General features: G+C 36.1%; 1 protein-coding gene and 1 pseudogene across 2 annotated transcripts in view; one reads left to right on the top strand and one right to left on the bottom strand.

The window, feature by feature from the left end:
• Positions 1–810: 810 nt before the first annotated feature.
• The window catches only part of LOC126968378 (facilitated trehalose transporter Tret1-like), a 60,512-nt gene continuing 36,232 nt past the window's right edge, over positions 811–25,090 (top strand). For both annotated transcript variants that reach the window (XM_050813372.1, XM_050813373.1), the window contains exon 1: positions 811–962. The gene's annotated coding sequence lies outside the window, so the exon portion shown is untranslated. The remainder of the gene's footprint in view (positions 963–25,090) is intronic.
• On the bottom strand, positions 13,283–16,965 carry LOC126968165 (uncharacterized; annotated as a pseudogene).

Below are 25,090 nucleotides of genomic sequence, written 5' to 3'. Positions count from 1 at the left end.
AGTAAATAGTATAAAAGAATCGAAAATAATGTCAAACAAATTTTTGTTTAATAATATAACAACAAATCACACTTAACTAAAGATAGTCAATTTCGGGCTGCTTTAACATTTGAATAATCTATGATTTTGTAATAGCCTTTTTTGCATAGTTTACTTTATGCGAAGGCTTTGAATTTATTTATTGACATATTTGCTATTTGTACAGGAAGTTTATTATAGAAACGAATACATTGACAATTAAAAGAATTATGACTTATTGGAGTCTTTGGCCAGCATGGCAAGTTTACCCTTATTTCTAGTATTAATATTAAGTGAATCACAAAGTAATTTCTATTCTTTTGAATGAACATCAAATACTCGAAAAATATTGACACATACTATCATAATACCGATATTATTAAAATTATTCTTTAACGACATTCTGGATCCCATGTTATAAATGGCTCTAACGGCCCTGTTCTGCAGCACAAATATCGTATCGATCACAGCAGCATTGCCCAATAAAATACCATTACACATAATGCTGTGGAAGTTACTAAAAATACTATTCTGATCTATGTTAGTCAGATAATTGCTAAGATACATGGTCACCCCCCCTGAAGTTTAGCATCGAGTCAAAGTTACATACAAGCTAAACCATTTATGCCGTAAAAGATAATCTATTCAACGTAGAAATTTGCACACAGACACAGTCTCAAACATGTTAGAACTGTAGCCTCTACACTTTGCTTACTCTGTACCCACCCCTTAGCTGCAGACATAGCTATAGCATATCAGGGGGTTTTCAGACTTCAGTCGGTTCGGCGAAACGCCACAAAACGGTCGCGAAGCGTTTCAAACGCCCTCACAAACAGATTATCACAAAATGAGTGAAGTTAATCGTTTGCGAGCGATTTCCTCCATTCATTCGCTATTTTAAGAGCAGTCTGTTTAAATAAATGTTTAAGTCCGCGATGGATAATGTAAGTATTGATTGACCAATGCAGATTGCAATGTTCTAGTGTTGTTAAAAGACTGCGCATTTTTAGATGACAGCAGGGCTCAAGTGGTGGTTTAATTCGTAATGCATTTCATTAGTTTTATAGCTATCAAGATCAAATTCTACCATGTTAAGTAACTCTATGTACGTAATAACGTATTCAATTAAAATTGATCAAAATCCAAAGGAATTATGTATTATTTAAAATTTTAGACAGATCTGTCTTATTAACTGAATCTCTCTTATTAATCTCAATAAAAACCTGTGCATCTGTGAATTGTAACAGCAAAATATTTAATTCTAAAAACACATTTCTTAATAATTAACTAAATTTTAAACTCAATTTCACATTTCTTAATAATTATTTATTTATTTATTATTTATATAATCTCACCTTTATGTATTTAATAACTTCTATTGAGAGAGTGAGTGATTATGCCAAGTATAATCAAATCAAAAATGATTTAATTCATTTATGTTAAAAGATTACACTTATGTGTTATCTTATGTTATTTTTTGAATTTTAACCAATTAAAATTACTCACTGTGTAAAAAATTGCAAATAACTCATTTTCACTCTAATATTTTAACTACCTGTTCAAATTCTTTAAAAATTATTTTAATTATGACCAGTGTTACGATTTTTTTTGCTAGTTGGAGATTGGAGATATTTCATAAAAAAAGCGCTGATACTCTTCTTACTGTGACAGATAGGCTGTGACCGCTGTACACAAGTCGAAAAATTGCGGCGAACTGAACCTCTAATTTAAACAGAACACTAAAATCAAAATGACTGACGTATCGTGAGTATAAGACGTAGCTGTCATGTACACTAAAATAATAAACTTGACCTGTTGTGATGCGTTGCCTAACAGCAAGAGACTCTATCTAGACGTATAAACTTTAGAAGATTCAAATATTATTTAGATACATAATATTATGCAGAATATCCCAGAAAAATAGTTGATGTCCAAATCAAAACATGCACTGGCTTACCATCGGGAGGCTTTAGTCACAGGACGCCAGCTGAAGAGGATACCACTGCGGTACCTTTTTGTGCCGTGGAGAGTGTGGAAGCATTATTGTGTTTCGGTGAGAAGGGCTCCGTAGCTAGAGAAGTAACTGCGCTAATTAGTCATAAGATCTTATGTCTCCAATAACGAGTGCAGTTGCGATGCCAGTCCGAACTTTGTCATCAATCAAGAAGCATGAGTAATGCGTTATGCATTATAGTGGGCAGGGCGTATCACTTACCGTTATCAGTGAATGTATTGCTAGTCGCGTCACTTCAAAAAAAAATCTATAGGGTTTTTCGTACCGCCCCTAGTATTCTACGCCATTTTTTATAGATATCGAGGTTTATATGCTAGAAAGTAGAAGAAAAATCAATCATATTTTATATGATGATATCTTCGTACATCTAACGGCCGTTCCCAATATACAATCAACAGATAGAGATAAATTACTACCTTTTACTGACAGTAATTAGCTGACAATAATCTGAAGCTGTCCTAATATTCCCGATATGTCATTCTTATCGCCTTATATTGGGACGCGTGAATTGCAATTTACTTACTAACTTCACATCGTATATACGTCGACCCATTGACAGTCAGCGTGTACGGATAAGGTGAGTTACCGTCTATAAATTTATTATAAGGACAGATAAGTCAACGATAGTTAAGATTTTTATCTCAAGTAAGAGATAGACTGGATATTGAGAACAGCCGTAAGTCAACTTACTAGTTGATTTTAACTGATAAATAGAGAACCATTTTTTTTTCGAATATACTGCGAAAACTACTGATCTGTTCGGAATAATACTTGTACCATAAGATGCAGCGTGTTTCGAAGAAGGTTTAAGTATACATGGTGACTACTTATTTGGAACCTATATTAACGAAATCAAAACATACATAACCCACGTTGAGTACTTTTCTTTGGATGGATATAAAATGTTAAACTCGAGTCAGAACACGTGGCCTGATCGAAAATTCGTAAGAGAGTCGTTGAAATTATGCATGAAAGATCTTCAAAAGATGAAAGACTTCTAACTAATTATAGTTTGGTAATTCAACTTAATGATCATACGGTCATTATGTGAACATACAATCATTGTGATGTTAAAACACCGCGAGGGATTGAATCTCATCCGTGAAATGTTTTTACAGTTTAATTTTTTTAATTTTTGGCTTTGTCATTTATTATCGAAATTATTGTCATTTTTTTGGTCAAGATTTCACTTCTGCCGACACTCCCGGAGTGCAACCCGTGTTTTATTTTCCTTATAAATACCTTTATATTTTTAATTCAAATAATTCAGTTTTCAGTTTCAGTTTATACGAAAGTATCCATCTCTACTATGTGGTTTCAGACATTACATACAATGAGCGGGCGCGGGGTATTTTATTTACATGGCAAAACAAGCTAAATCAATAAGTCAATTTACACAGGTGCAATCCCTGAGACTTGTCGTAGTCATCCAAATGATTTAAGTTTTCTTTAGTGTTAATACCGCCAATATTTGTCTTTAAACAATTCGACACGTGTTTCGCCTCTACACGAGGCATCCTCAGGACGTGTTGACTCGCCAAAGTTTGCCACGAGACTGCAAAGTCTCTCTTGCACGTGTCGAATTGTTTAAAGACAAATATTGGCGGAATTAACACTAAAGAAAACTCAAATCATTTATATAATTATGGATTTCCGCAAAGTAATGCCTACTTCAATAAATTAACATGCCGTAGTGTTCTAGGACTATTACCAAAAGAACAGACCCATTCGTAATAATCAAATCACGATATATAATTTATGTGCAGTCAGATTTAAGAAACAAACTTAATTAATGTTTATTTTTGATGTAAACTCGAAATAAACATCACATACAGACATCATAAGTAAAAAAATCAAATGTTGTAAATCAAACCAAACAGTAGTTACGGCTCTTAGATTAAGAATTGGTCTCCGCTGCGCTCCAACTAGATACCGCATTAATAATCTAATAGTTGCCGTAATAACAGCTTTTTTATTACGGCAACTATTAGATGCTTTTGTGCGTGACATCGTGACTCTCAATGGCATCTTTCTAATTTAGTATACATACACTCCATGTTATTTTACATTGAAATTAATAAAATACAAAATACTTACTGATGATATGTGATCCCAGTGTCTTACTTATTACTTGTAGTATTATTTTCAATAAGTTTTACTACGCAAACCGGCATTTTAGTTTCAATTATTGGCAAAGTTTAACAGAACATGTGGCACCTCAACGTCACACATTGTTCGACACTGGCTCGAGTACGCCCACTTGGACATAGTATTAGTTGCCGCACTTTGCGACTACGCCTGCGGTATCTAAATGGAGCGCAGTGGAGACCTATCCTTAATCTAACTTACGGTTACTAAAACGAATAATTTTCTAACTGGATTTGGAATCATGTGTATCATTTGGTTATATTATGACAATTTACCAGTGGGAGGCTCCTTCTGCACAGGATGCCGGCTAGATTATGGGTACCACAACGGCGCCTATTTCTGCCGTGAAGCAATAATGTGTAAGCATTACAGTGTTTCGGTCTGAAGGGCGCCAGCCCTAGTCGTGAAATTATAGGGCAAAAGAGACTTAATATCTTATGTCTCAAGGTGACCAGCGCAGTTGTAGTGCCGCTCAGAAAATTTTGGGGTTTTTCAAGAATCCTGAGCGACACTGCAATGTGATGGGCAGGGCCTATCAATTACCATCAGCTGAACGTCCTGCTCGCCTCGTCCCTCATTTACATAAAAAATATTACAATTTATATAAGAGGTTGAAACGTTACATTGAAGGTACTGTTACATTTGTACTTTTGTATGTGGATTTATCTGATGTTTGTCATTCTCATTCCATTCCATTCACTGTATCTTGTTTTTACACGCTTTTATTAGCTTCACCTTAACATTATGTATGTTTGTTTGTAACCGAATCATTTAGGCGTGATTTTGACCCATTTTAAACGGCTAGATTGCTAACAGTACTTGAATTTGAAAAAAAATATTCCATTTTTCCAAGATTTTTGTTAATTTATATAATTTTCGTCTATCGTCTATATGGCAGGAATTGATGTTAGTTTTAAATTTTAACCATTATCTTTAACCGATTAAACGAACCCTAATATTAGGAATGTTTTGAATACCAAAGAGAATTTTTAATTCAATAATGCAAATTTAAAAAAAAATTAAATAGACAAGCAATAAATAAACCAAGCTAAAACTTCTGAAAAAAGCGTGTTTTTTAGTATTTTTATACTATTATTTTTAAAAAAAATTATTGAAGTAGGCTTTTTGTTGCGGAAATCCATAATTATACAAATGTTTTAAGTTGAGCGTGAGTGAAGACTCAAGTTGAGTCTCGTGCCAGAGTTTGGCGAGTCAACATGTCCCGAGGATGCCTCGTGTAGAGGCGAAACAGTGTTTAAAGACAAATATTGGCGGAATTAACACTTAAGTAAACTTAAAACATTTGGATACTATATTTAAATTGTTGACATAAGCAGATGATCACATCATGTGTCCAAACAAATAAAAATCAACATTGAATATTATTTTATGCTCAAAAGCCAATTAAAACAGAATTCTTTATGAATTCACCTCACGTCTTTAATCATTGGCGTGTCTACTGTCTGATAAACTCAATGGTATCAGTTTCCAGAAACCAGATGCCTCAAGTTTGCGCTGCGCATTCTGTGAGACAATAGAAGTTGCGAGCATCCAAGCTTTGTGAAAATATGTATACGACGTTAACGAACTGAAATGAAGGCTTTTGTTATTTCACCACCATCTTTCAGTAAGGAGAATGCTTTCAATCTTGTTTTATGCAAGCTTTTATATTTAATAAAGTGAAACTTTTATTACATCGTCTCCAACTTTTTCATCTGTGTGTTGCATGTCGCGTGACGGTCGGGCGGCGCCTATAGTTAGCAGCAGCAGCTGACCGTGTAGTGTATAGACTATTACTAATTTGTGTCAGTGTTCCACGCTATTTTTTTGTTTTTGTCAGTGTTTAATGTAAATGTTGTTATTTATTTAAGTTAAACTTAGTCTACATTTATTATTTCCCATTACCATTCCAATTCTCCAAGTATAAAATTAAGATTGATAAGGCGATTTTTATACCCTTAATGGAATATTATTCCAAAAAATTTTAGTTAAATAATGTGAAAAAAAGTTTCACTTTTACCGTGGCTCATAACCACAAAATCCTTTTTTTATTTTAATTATTTATTCATTAAATTCAGAGAGATCTCCATATATTTTAGGAAATGTATTAGTAACAATATTTCTTATGAACTATGTAAGTATTATTAGTGAAATATATTTATAAACCTAGAGCTAACTGTATCCAGTGTTTCTGGAAGGAACAGTCAGCTCTGGCAGCAATCATCTTTAGGATGCTGTTACTGCTTACACGTAGACGCTGCAACATGGAGACCGCATTTTTGCGCATTATGGCATGGAAACCATCCACATATATTGCATGCTCGTATTTGAATGGGTCAAATATTGAAAGAAAAATTAATTTTAGATCTACTATACTTAACCGATTGAGCTGGCATTTTACATGTTGGCTCAGCTTCGATGTAAATTTGTTTTATGTTAGTCATGGCCTGGATTGACACGTTTATTTCTAAAAGGGTCTCTTCATAAGTTACCTCTGCACATACAAGATATTGTTGTCGCATTTAAGTAATTAAAGACATCGGACTTTTTTCTCTCCATTCAGACTACACTCAAGGTTGGGCCTTCGTAGGATTTCCTTATTGCTAATTTCATAATTTTAAAAAGACAGGAAAGAAAGACAACGTAATATGAGCTAAGTTTTGTCATTTTGTTATAGTAGAGAATTCTTCAAATATTTAATAAAAACTTGTTTTTATTTTATTTTATCCAAGTTTGTTTCTGCAGAACGATTTGCATTTTTGTAAAAAGGTATAAAAGGCATTTAGTTTCTCAAAATTGATTCCTTTAGAATTCTTCTTGATGTCATTTCTAATATACTAGATACTACTATCGCTTCGGAAACAAAAGGCTCTCTGAGAGAGAAGAAACGGCGCGAGAAACTCTCACAGCATTTTTGTTGCGCTCTTTTTAATTAAAAAATGTAAATACCGGTGATTTTATCGTCCTACTTGTACTTGAGACATGTGCACTATATTGAAGCTGGTGATTATAACTTGTGATTATTTGCAATGAATTTTTTATCTTTCAAAGTCACTTTACAAAGTGGATCTACAGATCAGCCACCGGTTAAGCTTAACTTTTAGTCTTTAATCCACCTCCAATCAAGGAAAGAGCATAACTCTTACCTCAAAGGCGGTCAACGTATCTTTGATATTGTAAATCTCCTTTAGGCTAAATTATCACCTAAGGTTATCCACTGGCCCGTTTGTCCCCTTTTATATTATAAGACTTTCTCCTTTCTTGGTTATTCATTAATTCTTTTCGCCACTATTATCATACGTAAGTTGGCGTTCTTAAGATTCTTATTGTAAATACCGAGGATTTTATCGTTCTATTTGTACTTGAGAAGCTGGTGATTATTTGCAAGGAAACTTGCAAAGTCACTTTACAAACGGATCTAGAGATTAGCCACCGGTTAAGCTTTACTTTTAGTCTTTAATCCACCTCCAATCAAGGTAAGAGCATAACTCCTACCTCTAAGGCGGTCAACGTATCTTTGATATTTCAAATCTCTTTTAGTCTAAATTATCACCCAAGGTTATCCGCTGGCCCGTTTGTCCCCTTTTATATAAAAATAGAGCCACAGTCTAAAATTCATTTAAAGTAATGGGATTTCCCGCAGGCCTCATAACAATTAACAAAACAATTTATAACAATATGAACAACAAATGAACCGGCTCGCTTCACTTAGCGGAAACATATTAATCAAATAAACAAAGGAATGTAACAATGGCGTCGCTTCGGTCTCAACGAATAGAACGTTCGATAGTTGAATTTGTTTGACATTTTATTGATTTTTAAATGGAAATGCCGAGGATTGTTATTTGTTTTGTAAATTGAATTTATTCCTGATCCAGTTTTATTGATAACGTGCCTTTGTTCTAAAATTTTGTTATTAGGTTTTATTTAATAATATTTATTTTGAAAATACTATTTTTAACCATTATCACAAATGAGAGGAGGTTCTCAATTTGTAAAGATTGTGTCTATTTCTTCATAACTCCGACGGTTATAAGTAGAGACCGGATTATATGCAAATGCATTTTGGATATGCTTTTGCATATTTAGTAGGTATCTTTTCAGCGGTAGTTGCATATTTTAGAAAAAAAATATGCATATTTACGCTCGATATCGCTCATCGTTCGATGCTTTTCATAGTTAGCCCAAACATTGCACCCGAATTTAAATTCTGTCCAGTAACCTCAGTAAGTCAAAGTCAAAGACAAAAAAAGTCTTAATTTACTGTAAAACTTTATAAGTTATTTAGTGTAAGTCAGGATGAAGTACAAAAGTACAATAGCATTCAAATGAGTATAACAATATTCATTAACAAAATTTAGAACATTAATTCCAACTATCTTTATCATTCAAATAATCTTTCACATTATAAAAGGCGTTAGATGTTAATTTATTACGATACATTTAAATTTTTTAAAAGGTAATATTTTAATATCATTTGGGAGTTTATTATAAAATATTACACAATCCATTTTAAAAGATTTAGCAATTTTACAGAGCCTAGTAGATGGAATTGCGAGTTTATGTTCGTTTCGAGTATTGACATCACTTTTCTTTTTAAATTGGCTAATATGTTAAGAGCGTATAGGAGGTTCTCGTATATGTACTGGCAGTGTACTGTCATAATATTTATTTCACTAAACTTTTTTCTCAATGAATCTCTTGAACGCATTTTATAGACTGCTTGAATTGCTCTTTTCTGCAGCACAAATATGTTGTCAATATCTGCAGACCTACCCTACAATATAATTCCGTAAAACATGACACTATGAAAGTAGCTGAAATATACAAGTCTAACCGTTTCAACATCTGTCAGCTGCCTAATTTTTTTTTATCGCAAATACTGCAGAGCTAATTCGGTTACATAAGTTTTTTATATGAGCACCCCCTTGTAGCTTAAAGTCTAATGTAATGCCGAGGAATGTTGTCGTTTCTACTACATCAAGTTTGTCATTATTAATTTTTATAGGTGTTGGTTGGTGCTTTATATTTGGAAGTGTAAACCTTACACATTTTGTTTTCCTTTCGTGTAAAAGTAAGTTATTAACATTAAACCAATTTACTACATCAGACAATACTTCAACCTGACAGAATTTTTTTTGCTGGCGTTTTATTTTAATAACAAAGATGTATCGTCAGCAAACAGTATAATATCATGTTTTTATTTTGAATAAGATATTATGGTTAATCATTGACATACACCAGGAACAAAAAAGGACCTAAGATTGAGCCCTGCGGTATGATAGAGCCAGTTGATCTTTTTCCATTAATGTCTACTCTTTGAATCCTATGACACAGATTCGATTTTATTAAATCTAGAGAAACATCTCTAACCCCATAGTGGTGAAATTTTTTAAGTAAGCTTTCATGGTGGACGCAGTCGAATGTCTTGGATAAAACACAAAACACTCCTAACGCATTACATGAATCCTCCCAAGCATGCAAAATATTTCTTATTAACTCGATACTAGCATCTATGGTTGAAAGACCTTGAGTAAAACCATATTGTTTATTATGCATGAGGTTATTATTGTAAAAATGGTTTATTAATTGCATTAACATAATTTTTTCGAAAATCTTTACCCTATCTATATATTATAAATCTTGACCCATATCAATACTACCAACCTAAAGGTTGGTGGTATTGATATGGGTCTAAAATTGGTGGGGTCAGCTTTATCTCCCGACTTAAGTAGAGGAGTGATCTTGTTCTTTTTCATTAGGTTTGGAAATATACCGCAATCTACACACTTATTGAAAATAAAAGCTAAGTCTGTGGCTACAATTTCTATTACAGATTTCACAACGTTAACAGAGATTCCCCAGAGATCTTAAGTTTTCTAAACGCTGATACTATTTAGCGTTTACTACAAAACGTTTTAATAATCTCTATGCGATCAAAATAATAAAATTTAAGCTTGTATTACATAAAGATACGTTTTTCTGTAGCAGTTTCATTGCAGATATAGGTGAGGAATTTAGATATTTTGTCGTAGAGACCGGTATATCAGTAAAAAACTTTTAAAATGTATCTGCGATTTTAGAATCTGTTTTTATGTTTCTGTTACTAATCTTTAATTTGAACTCATTATTTCTCTTATTTGTTTTACCGATCTCCTCATTTATAATTTTCCAAGTTGTTTTTATTTTGTCATTGCTATTTTTAATCTTTAAACATATGTTGTGAGACTTAGCTATTTTACAATCGGTCTTGAATTGTTTAGAATATAACCTTAAATAATTTTTAAATTTTGCACTTGTATTGAATCGCGTCTCTTCATATAAGTTATACAATGTTTGTCAACGTTTGTGTAAATCGACGAAAGCCCAGTCATTAAAAGATGAAGTATTTTTTGGAATTTATTATTTTGAAATGAAAATAGAGTTAAACAGTTTAATAAATGATTCAAAAAATATGATGTACATTGCATTGGCATCCAAGTTAAGTTGAGGTAGGAATAGAGAATTGGAACTGAGGCAATTTTTCAATTGATTTAAACGATAATTTTTTACAGGAGTACATTTAACTGGTTTTTCGACTTAGTCGATGTCATATCACCTAACCGCAACAGCATTTTTATGATATTTGAATATCTTGACTTCTTACAAACAGCATTAAAGGTGCAGTTTTTTTATCAATACAATGAACGAGACGAGCAGGACGTTCAGCTGATGGCAATGGATACGTCCTGCCCTTTCAATGCAGTGCCGCTCAGGATTCTTGAAAAGCCCCAAAAATAGTGAGCGGCACTACAATTGCGCTCGTCACTTTGAGATATAAGATGTTAAGTCTCATTTGCCCAGTAATTTCACTAGCTACAGCGCCCTTCAGACTGAAACATTTTTTACACATTATTGAATCACGACAGAAATAGGCAGCATTGTGGTACCCATAATCTAGCCGGCATCCCGTGCAAACGAGCCTCCCACTGGTAATTAAAGTTAAGTTTAGTTACAAATAGCCTTTATCAAGTCATTTCATTAAATAGGCGTGGGTGTATGAATGTAGATTTACAGCATGTACGTTTATAGTACAAGCGAAGCAAAGAATAATTATTATATCGGCTGACTGCTCACGAATCTAATTTTTTTTGCTTGAAATGTTCAATTTCTTATTAAATAATTTCTGTCAGATCTTTAGCGAAATATTCTTGACATTTGCTGTTCTCCTGCTCAAAAGGCGTAGTCCCGGGACTCATCGGAACCAACCCTTGTCCATCTTAGTGCACCATTTTATAAGAGGAGGCTTGATGCGAAGTGGTGAGGAAATCGACTGGTGGTGCTAGTTGGCTGCCGGTATTAACCTTATCAACTTCTGAGCACTCCCCGTCTACTTCTATCTGCTTCTATTGCAACTTCTATCGTTTGGTCTTCCCGAGAGTTTATGCTAGTGGACAACCGTTTCCTCGCTGGGCGCAGCATAGCATTCGAGCAATATCCGTCGACAACGACCTGCTTTGCTCGAACTGTAGCCTGTGCTGAATTTCACCAATGCTCTATGCTATTTAGTCCTTACACTGCGTGTTTCAGCATATCAATGAGCTGTCTCTTGGTCTTTCTCTGGAAATAATCCAAAATGCCGCAGAATTTTTAAATCTTCTATCGAGAACTTTCTTGAAATGACGACAATTTCAAGAAAGGTCTCGATGGAATGAGATATAATGAGGTTAATTTCAATTTCACCCCGAAGACTCAAGTAAAGTCAACCACTAAAAGAACCCCATCACCTTCACCCTTAATACCTCGCCTAGTATCGGAATACTGAAACTCAAAATCTCTAGTGATCGTGAATTCCTCAGTCACCTGGAAGGCAGAGCCAAATTGGCTTGGAAGAAGCTTGTGGTTAATAGAGCAAGGCAATACCTAAAATCGGCTCACAATATATTAGAGTTCTAATAGGTGCAGGTTCACTGACATAGTGTGTATTAAATTAAGATAAGACTAATTAAAAGTAATTTGATCATTTATCAGATGATCCCTACGGTTTTATGATCCATATTCCATTCCATAAATAAGACCACCAGCCATTTACCAGTGGGAGGCTCCTTTGCACAGGATGCCGGTTAGATTATGGGTACCACAACGGCGCCTATTTCTGCCGTGAAGCAGTAATTTGTAAGCATTACTGTGTTTCGGTCCGAAGGGCGCTGTAGCTAATGAAATTACTGGGCATATGAGACTTGACATCTTATGTCTCAAGGTGACTAGGGCAATTGTAGTGCCGCTCGGAATTCTTGAGTATTATAAATCCTGAGCGGCACTGCATTGTGATGGGCAGGGCGTATCAATAACCATCAGCTGAACGTCCTGCTGGTCTCGACCCTTATTTTCATTATATAAATTAAATAATTATTTTTGAAAGAAAAACCTTCGGTCGTTGGTCAGCTAATGATTCTCCAAGTATGCCTCGAGCTGAGGAATTATTATACTGTTCATGGTTTTTCGAGCAGGTAGCAGAACAGATCTTTACGTATTAAGGCCGAATGTTAAAACTAGGCAGGGTCCATATGTCGGGATTTTTATACAAACAATCTTTCTGAATCATCATAAAATCCCGGTAAATTCAGACAATGAGGCCAGTAACATCGTAAATCGATTAATATTATTTCCGTCACAAAGCTAGTTTTCTGCTGTCGTAATCAATACGATTTATAGTTACATTGTATCCCTTTCTTTGATATACTCGTATGTTTATAAGAACTGAAAAAGAAAAATTGCAGTATTTGTACTTATGTACACACGTAAAATGTCTGTTAAACCATACAAAAATTCTTTAAAAAGATCTTGAAACATCTCTTATTACCAATATTCACAAACAATATTTTCGAAGATATTCGCATCGCATCTTGAATAGCAATATAACCGCCGTATTCAGTGACTTAAACACGTACATCATATTTATTTGTATCTTTGAGGAACATCATTTGTATATTAGTGTCTCATGTTTTCTGCAATTTCATAATGACAATGAAGGTCGATTAAAATATCTGGCTTATATTGCTGCGGCTTTCGGTGTCACATTTCAGAGTAGTAGTGAATCTTCTTCTTGGTCGGACACTTTTGTCAGAGTGGTCGTGGTTGCGCTGACGAGGTACATGGTGGAGTGTTCGGTGGGTCAACATCCTTTCTGAGGGTAGATCTCCTGGCGATGTGCTTCCATTTCTGACGGTTAGAGGCGTTGCGAGTACACTGGACTATGGTGGACTCAGTAGCCTTTGTGATGGCGTCTATCCAGCGGGTTGGCGATCGACCGCGTGCTCTCTTGCCTTCCATCTGGCCCTGAACTACCAGTCTCTCCATCGAGTTCTCATTTCTAGAGACGTGACCAAAGAACTTCAGTATTCTTAGTTGCACAATTGACGATAGTCTGTCTTTAATACGAAGCTCTTTGAGGATGGATACATTGGTGTGAAATGCCCTCCACGGGATCTTTAGGAGGCGTCTCCAGCACCACATCTCTAATGCATCGATTTTACAGCGGTCCTGCAGTCTCAGAGACCAAGTTTCGGCTCCATAGAGAAAGATTGGAAACACAAGGCATTTCATCAATCTGACTTTAGTCTTCTTGGTAAAACTCCTGTCCCTCCAAATCTTTCCCAGTTGTTCCACTGCAGACCTGGTGATGGCGCACCGTCGTCTGATCTCGTCGCCACATCCTCCAGTACTTGATATAGTAGAACCAAGATAAATATAGTTCTGAACCACTTCACAGTTGGCTATATAGGGTACGTTGGTTCCAATTTGTTCGGCCCGGTCTACTATCATCACCTTCGTCTTGTCTCGGTTAATAGTAAGTCCGCATTGGAGACTGGTACTTTCTAGACGGTTTAGAAAATTTTCCATATCTTCTCTAGTCTGTGCGAGAGGGGTAGTATCATCAACGTATCTGAGGTTATTTATTACGCGTCCCCCAACACATATTCCTTTGTTCCAATCTTCCAAGACAATGCGCATAATATACTCTGTGTAGATGTCGTCCTCCTCGTCGTACACCGGCCTCAGTCTAGAATTCGCTTGAAAGGGTATCATCCACTCGTACCGCTGCAGTACCGTGCTCATACAACCTCCTCAATAGAACTATTAAATGGGGTGGTACACCCATTTCCGCAAGTATCTTCCAAAGGTGTGTCCATATGACCGTGTCAAATGCTTTGCGAAAGTCCACAAAGCAAATGTAAAGGGTTGTATTGAATTCTCTGGCCTTCTCAATAATCTGACGCAGTATAAGAATTTGTTCGCGAGTGCCTCTTCCCTTAACAAATCCGGCTTGCTCGGGTGCAATCTGCCTTGAGAGGTAGGCCAACAGCCTTGTATATATTATGTGGAGCATCACCTTACTTGCATGAGATATCAAGGATATGAGTTGGTAGTTGATGCATTTCTTGATGGACCCTTTTTTGTGCAGTGGAATGAAAATGGATTTTGACCAATCGTCAGGCCATATTCCAGTCTCCCATATTTTACAGCAGATGGTCTATAAAATATCAACTCCAGGTTCTCCCATCGCTTTGAGGACTTCTATTGGGATCTCATCACAACCCATAGCTTTATTGCATTTGAGGTGTGTAATTGCTGCTCGTACTTCATCCCGCATGATGTCGGTTTCACGGTCAAGTATGTTGTGGGGAGAACATGTGAAGCTTAGTACCAAATTATTGGAAAATAGTGATTGACTATATTTCTTCCACACATTCACGATATCCTTTATCTCCGTAACCGTATTCCCAGCGGAGTCCTCAACAGCCCACGTCTTAGGTTTAAATTGGCGTGTTATGTATCGCACCTTATCATGCAGATCTTTGGTTTGATATTTGTCGGAGTGCTGTTCCAGTTCATGACATATCTTACTCAGATGGTTATTGCGGTCACGTCGGCAAGCAGCTTGTATGATAGCTGACTTGGCATTTAGCTTCGTAATGCTAGCACCACTGGCTTTAAGTTTTCGGCACTCTTCAACCAAATGCCAGGTTTCTTCCGTCATCCAATGTTGTCGTTTTGGTAAGACGGTTTGCGGTTGTGACTCAGCAATCGCTGTATATGTGCCTCCACAATATATGTTTTTTCCGAGATCCACAAGTAGTTAGAGTCATTGTTTCCGATACCTGCTCTCCATGCGGCATGTCTGTTCTGTATCGAGGTGGTTAGTGACTTTCGATCGTTCACCTCCATTCTTCTAGCCATTTTAATTTGTCTTGCTCTTTGCAATTTCAATCGCAGGTTTCCAATGAGCAGTTGATGGTCGGAATGACAATCAGCACCGGGAAGGGTATGTATATTGGCAATTGAACGTTTCCATCTGGTTCTCACTAATATGTTATCTATCTGATTGCGGTGTCTGCTATCAGGGGAGGTCCAGGTATATAGGCGTCTAGGATGGTGTTTGAACATCGTGTTTGCTATGGCCATGTTGTTATCGGTTGCAAACTCTATGAGTCGTTCACCCCTTGGGTTACGAACACCATGGCCATAGGTCCCAACAATATGTCGTATGCCCGTATTCATTGTGGTGTTTCCCACCTTGGCGTTAAAGTCCCCAATGATGATTAATAGCTCTCTTTTGGGGATCTTAGCTATTGAAGACTCAAGTTGACAATAGAAGTCTTCTACTTCTTCATCTTTGGCAAAACTTGTAGGAGCATAGACTTGAATTATGTTGAGTGGGGTCGGTGATGCGCTAAGTTTAATGGAAATAATTCTATCATTAATTGGGTGATATCCAAGCACCGAGTTTTTACATAATTTAGGAATCGCAATAGCCACACCCGAAAAGCTACTTTTATCGTTGCCGGAGAAATAGATGGTATGTTTCTCTGAGTCAAAGTGGCCGCTATCTTTCCAATGTGTCTCACTGATTCCCGTGATAGTGAGTTTGCATCGCTGAAGTTCTTGTTCCAGAATATGAAGCTTTCCATCTTCAAGAAGCCCTCGAACGTTCCATGTACCTATGCGAAGATCGTTTCTTAAATTAATATTCTTTCTTCTTCTTCTAGTAGTGAATAGCAAATACTTAACCTGATGAAGCTGAAATGAATGACCACCATGACCACCGAACTGTTGCCAACACTTTTCTGCGTATTAGCATCGATTTAGGGTATTGCTATGAATAATAATAATAATCTAATAGCTAATCTTACCTGAATTCAGTGAGACTGGTCAGAAAATTAATGATTAAGGTTAAGATTTTTAATTTCACTGATTTACTGCAAATGTATCAATCAATATTGGGGGTTTCTTGTTATAAATCCGTACTGAAAATTAGAGGGAAACCTAATGTGTAGTGATGACGCAACTGCCCATGGACATTTGAAACACCAGGGGTTACCGGCCCTTAAGGTATGGTCTTTTCTTGAAGGTCCCTATGTCATATCGGTTCGGGAAAACAGCAGCCTTTATTAATTCCAAAAAGTGGCTGTGCGAGGTAAGAAATTTCTTGCAAAACGTGCGGTCGTATAATGCGAATGGAATTTTGCATATTGATGTAATATCCGGTGATAGAATTCGGCTGCTGTTGTCAACCCGAACCACTCCTGATAAATTTGCACCCCTCGTGACAAATGTGGTAAAAAACGCATTTTAATTGGTATCTTTAGTGAAAAGTTACGGCAGTTAGATATCCTGGAGCACATCATATTTACACTTCTTTTACCTATACGTTGTTTACGCTGTTATGTCACTTCTAGTACCTTCTTGTTTAGATTTCTATGGCGTTTACTGACCATCTGGTGATTAACGCATTTGTCACACATTTCTGTGAATTAATCTCGTGTGAACTAAAAGCGACACCCCTAGGTGACATCTGTGAGTTGCGAATCAGGCCGACCTTGGAACCAAATTGTTTTCTGCGAAATATTTCTGTAAGCGATTCGAATTGAGCACAGCGGAGCTTTATGGGGAATTCTTTATAACTCTATTGGAAATGGGGGCGAAGTTCTCTTTATTCGTTCAATTTTATTGCGAATTCATTTAAATTGATAGGTTTATTGTTTTAGAAGTGAAATAGAGACTGTTGTAATGAAAACTTCTTTAGCTTTGAGCACTTCAAGGGAGATTGCAATACTATTCAAATAAATTATTTATTCATTAAACATCCCACATAACATATCACTTAACTTATTAAACTATTACTAGTTAAACTTGAAAAAGTAAGAAATTTATAGTCACTAACATATTTACATGTATATTTGTAATATTATCTCACAAAATTACTCTACCGATTTCAAAAATCTTTCACCACTAGAAAGCTGTATCTACACTGATTACATAGGCTATATTACTTTTTCAAAAATAAATTAGGGATCCCTGATAAACATGTAATAATAGAACATGGGTTGTGAAAAAAAATTCATCAAAAATCTGTCATCTACAACAAACTATTGATGATGCTATAAAAAAATGTTCTACTATATTATAAGAAATATGAATACCTACATATCTACAAAAAAGTCCGCGATACCATATGTCCAACTACTGTAGTTATGCCACTATAACTACTTTTTTACATTTTAAAAGTTGATAAAAGTGCCGACAATAATAAAACCATATTCTTCGTACATCTGTATAAATCCTTATCCCATTAAATTTACTAGAAACCGGTTTACTACCTGTAAACTACTTTTTAAATTATTAAAATCGGACATACCATTCAAAAGATATAACGAATTAAAAAAATCTCAATTGAAATAAAATAATGCAATAATAAAATAATAACTAAATGAAATAAAAATTTTATGTTACCAAAAATACATCTTTATTCCGACTTAGTAGACTTTCTTCTACCACGAGATCGTTATGTACGTGAATGAAACCGCAGGACATTGCTAGTTTTACCAATAATTTTAATCTAATGAATATACATACTTTTCTACAATATACAAAATACACGGAAAAGAGCGCTGGTGTAGGACGATACGTCGCAAATATGTCGGTCTCAGTGACTCCTACACCTTTGTGCCATTTGGTGTCAAGACACTTGGCCCGTGGGGTCCAGGTTTAAAATGGCCTCCACAGGCATCTGGTATGCCAAGCGCTGCTATTTCAGCCAGCTTTTTCGTTCAACCAGTACCAATGGGAGGCTCCTATGAACGTCGAATATTTCGGCCATGAACCAGTAATATGTAAATATTACTGTGTTTCGGTCTGAAGGGCACCGTAGCTAGTGAAATTACTGGGCAAATGAGACTTAGCATCTTATGTCTAATGGCGACGAGAACAGTTGTAGTGCTGCTCAGAATTATAGATTTTTTAAAGAATCCTGAGCGGCACTGCATTGTAATGAGCGGGGCATTTCAGTTACTATCAGCTGAACGTTACGTTTTTCTTACTATCGTAAACGTATGAGCATAGTTAACCAACATGGAAATCCTGCTAGTATTCTTGGAACACTTCCTCGTAGCGGAATCACAGGATCTCTTCTTGCTCTGACTTATTTTATAGAGTGCGAGCTTCTGTGGGCAAGTTGGGTTTTTATTTTGTGGGCATTGAATGTGATTGAGCTGTCACTTCCGGCCTTGTAACGCTAGTTTGGTATGTAGGTTCGAGACGTGCACGTGATTAGTCATAGTGCCATGTATGGCACAAGGCGCTCCTCGCAAAACTTCCATCATTTGGACTTCACGAGAGCTTATGCAAGTGGACCTCCAGCTTCCTCACTGAGCGCAGCATACAAGTCGTTGTCGACGGTTATTGCCCAAATCCCAAGCCCGTGAACGCTGGAGTCCCCCAAGGCTGTGTGCTATCTCACACGCTGATTCTTCTGCATATAAATGATATGTTGGACACCGCCAACTTACATTGCTATGCAGACGACAGCACTGGTGATGCCGTATACACGGGCCATGAAGGTCTCTCTCGGGAAAACGTCGACTAGTGCCGGGAGAAACTTGTGTCTTCTATCGAATCCTCTCTCGAGAAGGTTGCGGAATGGGGTAAGTTAAACCTTGTCCAATTTAACCCCCAGAAGACTCAAGTTTGCGCGTTTACCACTAAAAAATCCCCATTTGCCGTATCACCGCTCTTCGAGAACACTTCCCTTAAAGCCTCGCCTAGTATCGGAATAGTGGGTCTCGAAATCTCGAGCGATTGCTGATTCCGTGGCCATCTGGAGGACAAAGCCAAATTGGCTTCTAAGAAACTGGGCGTCATAAATAGAGCAGGGCAATACTTCAAGCCAGCCCACATTCTAGCGCTCTTCAAAGTGCAGGTCCGGCCTCACATGGAGTATTGCTGTCATCTCTGGTCTGGCGCACCCCAGTATCAGCTCGATCCATTTGACCGCGTGCAACGCAGAGCAGCTCGAATCGTCGGGGACCTAGCGCTCTGTGAACGGCTGGATCACTTGGCGTTGCGTAGAGACGTCGCTTCATTGTGTGTCTTCTACCGCATTTATCACGGGGACTGTTCCGAAGAGCTGTTTAACCTGATTCCTGCCGCCGAATTCCTTCGCACGACACGCCACAAGTTAGGATATCATCCCCACCATCTGCGACGATTAATCAACTCGTGACGAATTTCTCCTCAACACGATGCATTTAGGAGATGTTGACTCGCCAAATTTTGGCTCGAGACTGAATTGAATAAGCCAATAAGACAAACAGATGCACAGACAAATACTCTTTATATTACTTAAAAATATTAAGTGTGCAGTTTTTAATTTCTTATGATTTTATTATACATAAAACACCCAGAACAGAATCCAGATCTTACATTAGACTCTCCATTCATTGAAGCTAATCCAAGTCCTCATCATAACCCGATTATCTCAGGGTCAAGAAGCATTCATATCTAGATCTTCTAAACTGGGTTAAGTTAATGTTGACTCAATCTTGTTTGAAACTATTCAGAAGTGGGATATATCAGTTTTAGTTTCAACGAGAATTTTATCTATGAAGTGGGCTTGTTTCTTGCATTTCAAGATATCTAAGTTTTACTCAATTTTGTAAGAATGATAATATTTAGTTGTGAATCACTGAATCGAATAACAACTCACTCTTATAAAGATTTTAAGAGTTACAGTAATAACTAAAAATATGCTTAAAACTTTTATGGAACAAAATAATAAAAATTCAAAACGATAGAAATATCACCGAATATCGAACCAACAACTTAAGTCCTACAAAACTTTATCCATTGAAATGCTTACCCCAAGACGCTTTCATGTTACATCTTACAAACTGGGTTAAGTTAATGTTGACTCAATCTTGTTTGAAACCATGTACTGGGAATAGGGTTTTACATTATAAGTTATGACTGTTCACTTGACTGACATATTTGAATGTGGATAATTTTGTTAGATTATTAAAACAAAGTTTGTAGAGATCGGTGGTTTTTTTTGTCTTGAGGGGCTATTAAAATATTTCTATATTTAATAAAGCACCACGCACTGAGGGACTTACCAGTGTTCACATCTATTTTGTCACCTACTTGGGGTACGACTCACGCCCTTCGATTCCGACACCTTAGAAGGTATGGAAATCGCAGGAATTATGCATTCTTTGCTCAATTTGATAATATGTCACCCAAATCACGCCCTCAAGCCTTGCTAGCTGAGTTTAAGTATTCTATCCTTAAGTCAAGAGGTTCAAGAAAGAGTACGTTCTCTTCATCGAATTTAATTGTTTTTGGGCATCGCACTTAAGAGTGGAATGATAAAGATGATATCTACCATTAATATTCTACCACTCCAGCAGGATGTTTTTAGGATTATTGGTAGATGCGTAGTAGATGTTTCGCAGACTAGATTCAATGAGGAACTTTTGGTAGGCTTGAAATAAAAAGAAAGGAAATCTGCGAAGGTTTGTAGTTCCTTACCTACCTACCAGAAACCTAGCCTGACTTCCAGAAGCAACTTAGCATCCTCATAGCTCCGTAACGGTCCAATTACTACCTACTTCACCGATTTCCGGATTCCTGATACCTCAAAGATCTGCGAGTTGAGTACTCTGGTATTATGAAGCTATTTCTATATTCTAGGCATATTTAGCTGGTAAGCTATCTTCCTTCGGTATTCTTTTATGCTTATGGGTTCAATACCCATGGTAACATAGTTTTGTTTAGATATATTATCTAGTTTAACAACTTCGATTATTACAAGTTAGTTATCCTGAACAGGAATTAATATGATATGTCCTTCGCGCAATGGATTGCAGGCTTTCTTATAATATTGCAATTTTGCAATAATTGTAATCTATACATATTTTAATTAAAATGTCTCAGCAGATGTTCAAGCTTACCATTAAATAAATTTATTCATTTAAATTAAACAAGGCTATCCTGCAAACTCATAAAACTAAACTGCATATTACCTAAGCCATGAGAAGGTCTGCGGGCTAGATATTAATTATCCTTGCAATTTCAAAACTCATGTACCTTCTGCGTTTAATAATCTCCTTTTAAATGCCGAGAAAGAAAATTCTTGGACTATCTTTTCCTGAGATAAATCTCGGTTAGAGTGAAATTTATTTCATAAAGGGTTGCAATGATTTAATGGGCGTATACAGTATACCTTAATAATTATTGATATCCCGTAGAATTGTCCAAACAGGCAGAGAGATGAACAACAAACTCATCCTGTGTTCATAAAATGTGCATCTTTTCTGTTTCGTAAGTAAGTTTTGCGTTCCTTAATGGCAATTGAACAGTAATTTTTTTATGAAAATAAGGGACGAGACGAGCAGGACGTTCAGCTGATGGTAATTTATACGCCCTTCCCATCACAATAAAGTCCCGCTCAGGATTATTGAATAACCCAAAAATTCAGAGCGGCACTACAACTGTGCTAGTCACCTTAAGATATAAGATGTTAAGTCTCATTTTTCCAGTAATTTCACTAGCTACGGCACCATTCAGACCAAAACACAGTAATGCTTTCACATTACTGCTTCACGGCAGAAAAAGGCTCCGTTGTGCTACCCATAATCTAGCCGGTATCCGGTGCAAAGGAGCCTTCCACTGGAGTCATTACGTGTTCTTCCAACATAAATAGTGTTGATGAAAATAAGTTATATTTCATGATGAAGATGATAAAATAATTATTGCAAACAGTCCATTATCCACTGACTAACCAAAACTTAGTTTAACTTCTTAGAGTTAATTGGCTGTTAAAAAAATTAATCCAAAATTATTATAATATTGAAATGATTAACCCATTGCCAGCCATAGTAAATTCTGCCATGATACTTTTAAGTAGTTGTCCTATACTCTATGGCTATGCAACGCTCCCTTAAAAAAATGTCGACCTCAGCCGAATTAAGGAAAAAAAAAGTTAAAATTAACTTTTTGAGTTTAGAATTACACTCAAGTTTACACGTTTACCACAAAGTGGTTTACCAGTGGGAGGCTCCTTTGTACAGGATGCCGGCTAGATTATGGGTACCACAACGGCGCCTATTTCTGCCGTGAATCAGTAATGTGTAAGCATTACTGTGTTTCGGTTTGAAGGGTGCCGTAGCTAGTGAAATTACTGGGCAAATGCGACTTAACATCTTATGTCTCAAGGTGTCGAACGCAATTGTGGTGCCGCTCAGAATTTTTGGGTTTTTCAATCCTGAGCGGCACTGCATTGTAATGGGCAGGGCGTATCAGTTACCATCAGCTGAACGTCTTGCTCGTCTCGTTCCTTAACAAAAAAGTAAACCTAATTTGTCGCATCACAGCAGCTCTTCGATAACATTCCTTATACTGCCTAACCTTGTAGGTATCGGGAATACTGGGTCACAAATTTTCATCCAATTATCAACACCTGTAACGCAAAACCGACCTACAGGATAGCGTTTTGAATGGCATAGGTCCAAAGAAGATCAAAGCATTGGAATCCCGTGCGAAACAGAGTTGCTGGAATTGTCGGGATTGAGTACTTAGCTCGACTCGATTCCTTTGAGTTGCTTAGAGGTGTCATTACAGTATGCGTACTCTTCGAGACACATAAAAGGTTGTTTTCCAAGAAGCTGCTCGACCTGATTCCTGCGGTCAACTTACATTATCACACAGGCTACAAAGTAAAATATCCTCACCATCGTATGCCCACAGAGCAGTTTTCATGGAGATTTCCATGCTGGGAAGTGTGGAAATAAAAAACCAATATTTTGGTACTTACTAGAGTTTGAATTTGAAAAAAAATTTTTTTATAAAATAAAATGCCTATTAGAATACTATAATGGTTCCAAATAAAATGATAAATAACGAGACCGCTTGGGAACATTCTGTCAGGGATTTATCGTGCGAAATATTCTTCGCATACAGTGGTACCGCACTGCGACGATTTAGTGATGGGCTCGTATTTTGTCGATAAATATATATAGAATCTGAACTTATATAAAATTAATGATTTTGGCAAAGTTTCTGGCGTTCAATTCGTTATTTTATACAGCATTCCATAACATGTTAAAATAATAATCATATATTAAATAAAATAAAAGATATGAAACTATTAAGAAAGCAATACCATAATACTATAAAGGTGAACAAAATATTTGCAGGGATAATTTAATAATCATAAAGATTTGAACATTTTTCATACAAAATATTAAATAATAGTACAATTTTGTTCAGTGACAAATGTTATGTCATTCATTGATTGACAAACTCGATTTCTGTTCATGCCTCATCGTAATTGCTATCGAGTAGGCTGTATGGTGTATTTGCCTCTGTCTTGTCCATTGATTGTTATTAAAAATTAAGCAACCTACATTCAAAACTCTAAAGTTTTATTTTCGAAACTTAAGTATCTTATCTTTTTAGAAAAATATTGAAACTGAAATTTATGTTGTTGTTTGCATCAACATTGATATTAGAAGTGCAAAATAATAGTTTATTTTAACTTTGGTATATTACAGTTTGCGTTGCAGAACTCCATTACCCATGATGGTCATGAGTACTGGTCTATAGTCTGGCGGGACTATAATATGTTTGTATAATATTCAATAGTATCATGTGACATCGCAATAATGCGGCAAGTTGTTGATATACAGTCATAATTTTATCGATTAGATCACATCACTAGATGTTTATATCAGTATATTCTTAACTCGTCAACACTGGGGTTGGCTTGCGATACAACAGCGGTACATGACTGCTGTTAAACTGATTTATTCATACACATGAGTTTCTTTTACTACTTTCGTACAAATGTTTGTCACAAATTGAATTAAATTTAGCATAAATAGATGGGCTACAATTTACCATAAGTATTTATATCAATTCGTAAACAGGGTTCGTATTTTGACATGGGATTGTGAAGTAAAATGAGCAATTTCAATAATAAACTTTATTTCCAAGAACTAGGTTATACCGTAAATCGTGAAATACCGAGGCTGTAAAATGATTAACAATTAAGTAGAGTAGCTAGGAGTTACTGTCCATTGCCTCTTAAGCTCAAATTTTCTGAAGAAGTTATAGATGGTAAAATATATAACTTGTTAATTTAACTTTAGGTTTAAACAGTGTGTCCAACATAGAATTATTAATAATATTTTAACTTTTGGAATAAAGACTTTGAATTAACGGTCGCGTTGCTTGACGTTAAGAAAAGTGTACGCGTTTTTATTTTGACTTGTTCGCTGTTATAAAATTTTTATTGATTATCCAATTCACATTAAGTGAAACTTATCAAATCACGTAGCAGCTACGCGCCAAATTTGTCGCTTTTTATCGATTATTCAATCCATCTATGAAACATTTAAAGTGACGTCACAATACTGCGCAAATTTCTCGTTGCTAGAGTAAAATTTACCGATTGTTCAACATATCTGTGAAACATAACGAATGATGCAACATTAATGCGCCAAATTATCGACGTTATTGAGCCCATTTATCGACTATACTACTTATCTATGCCACATTACAAGTGACATTGCAGAACTGCGCCAAATGGCTGCT

Source organism: Leptidea sinapis, chromosome 15, assembly GCF_905404315.1.
Source record: "Leptidea sinapis chromosome 15, ilLepSina1.1, whole genome shotgun sequence".
In the NCBI taxonomy this organism is placed as follows: domain Eukaryota; kingdom Metazoa; phylum Arthropoda; class Insecta; order Lepidoptera; family Pieridae; genus Leptidea; species Leptidea sinapis.
This window is presented reverse-complemented; position numbering and strand designations above follow the sequence as displayed.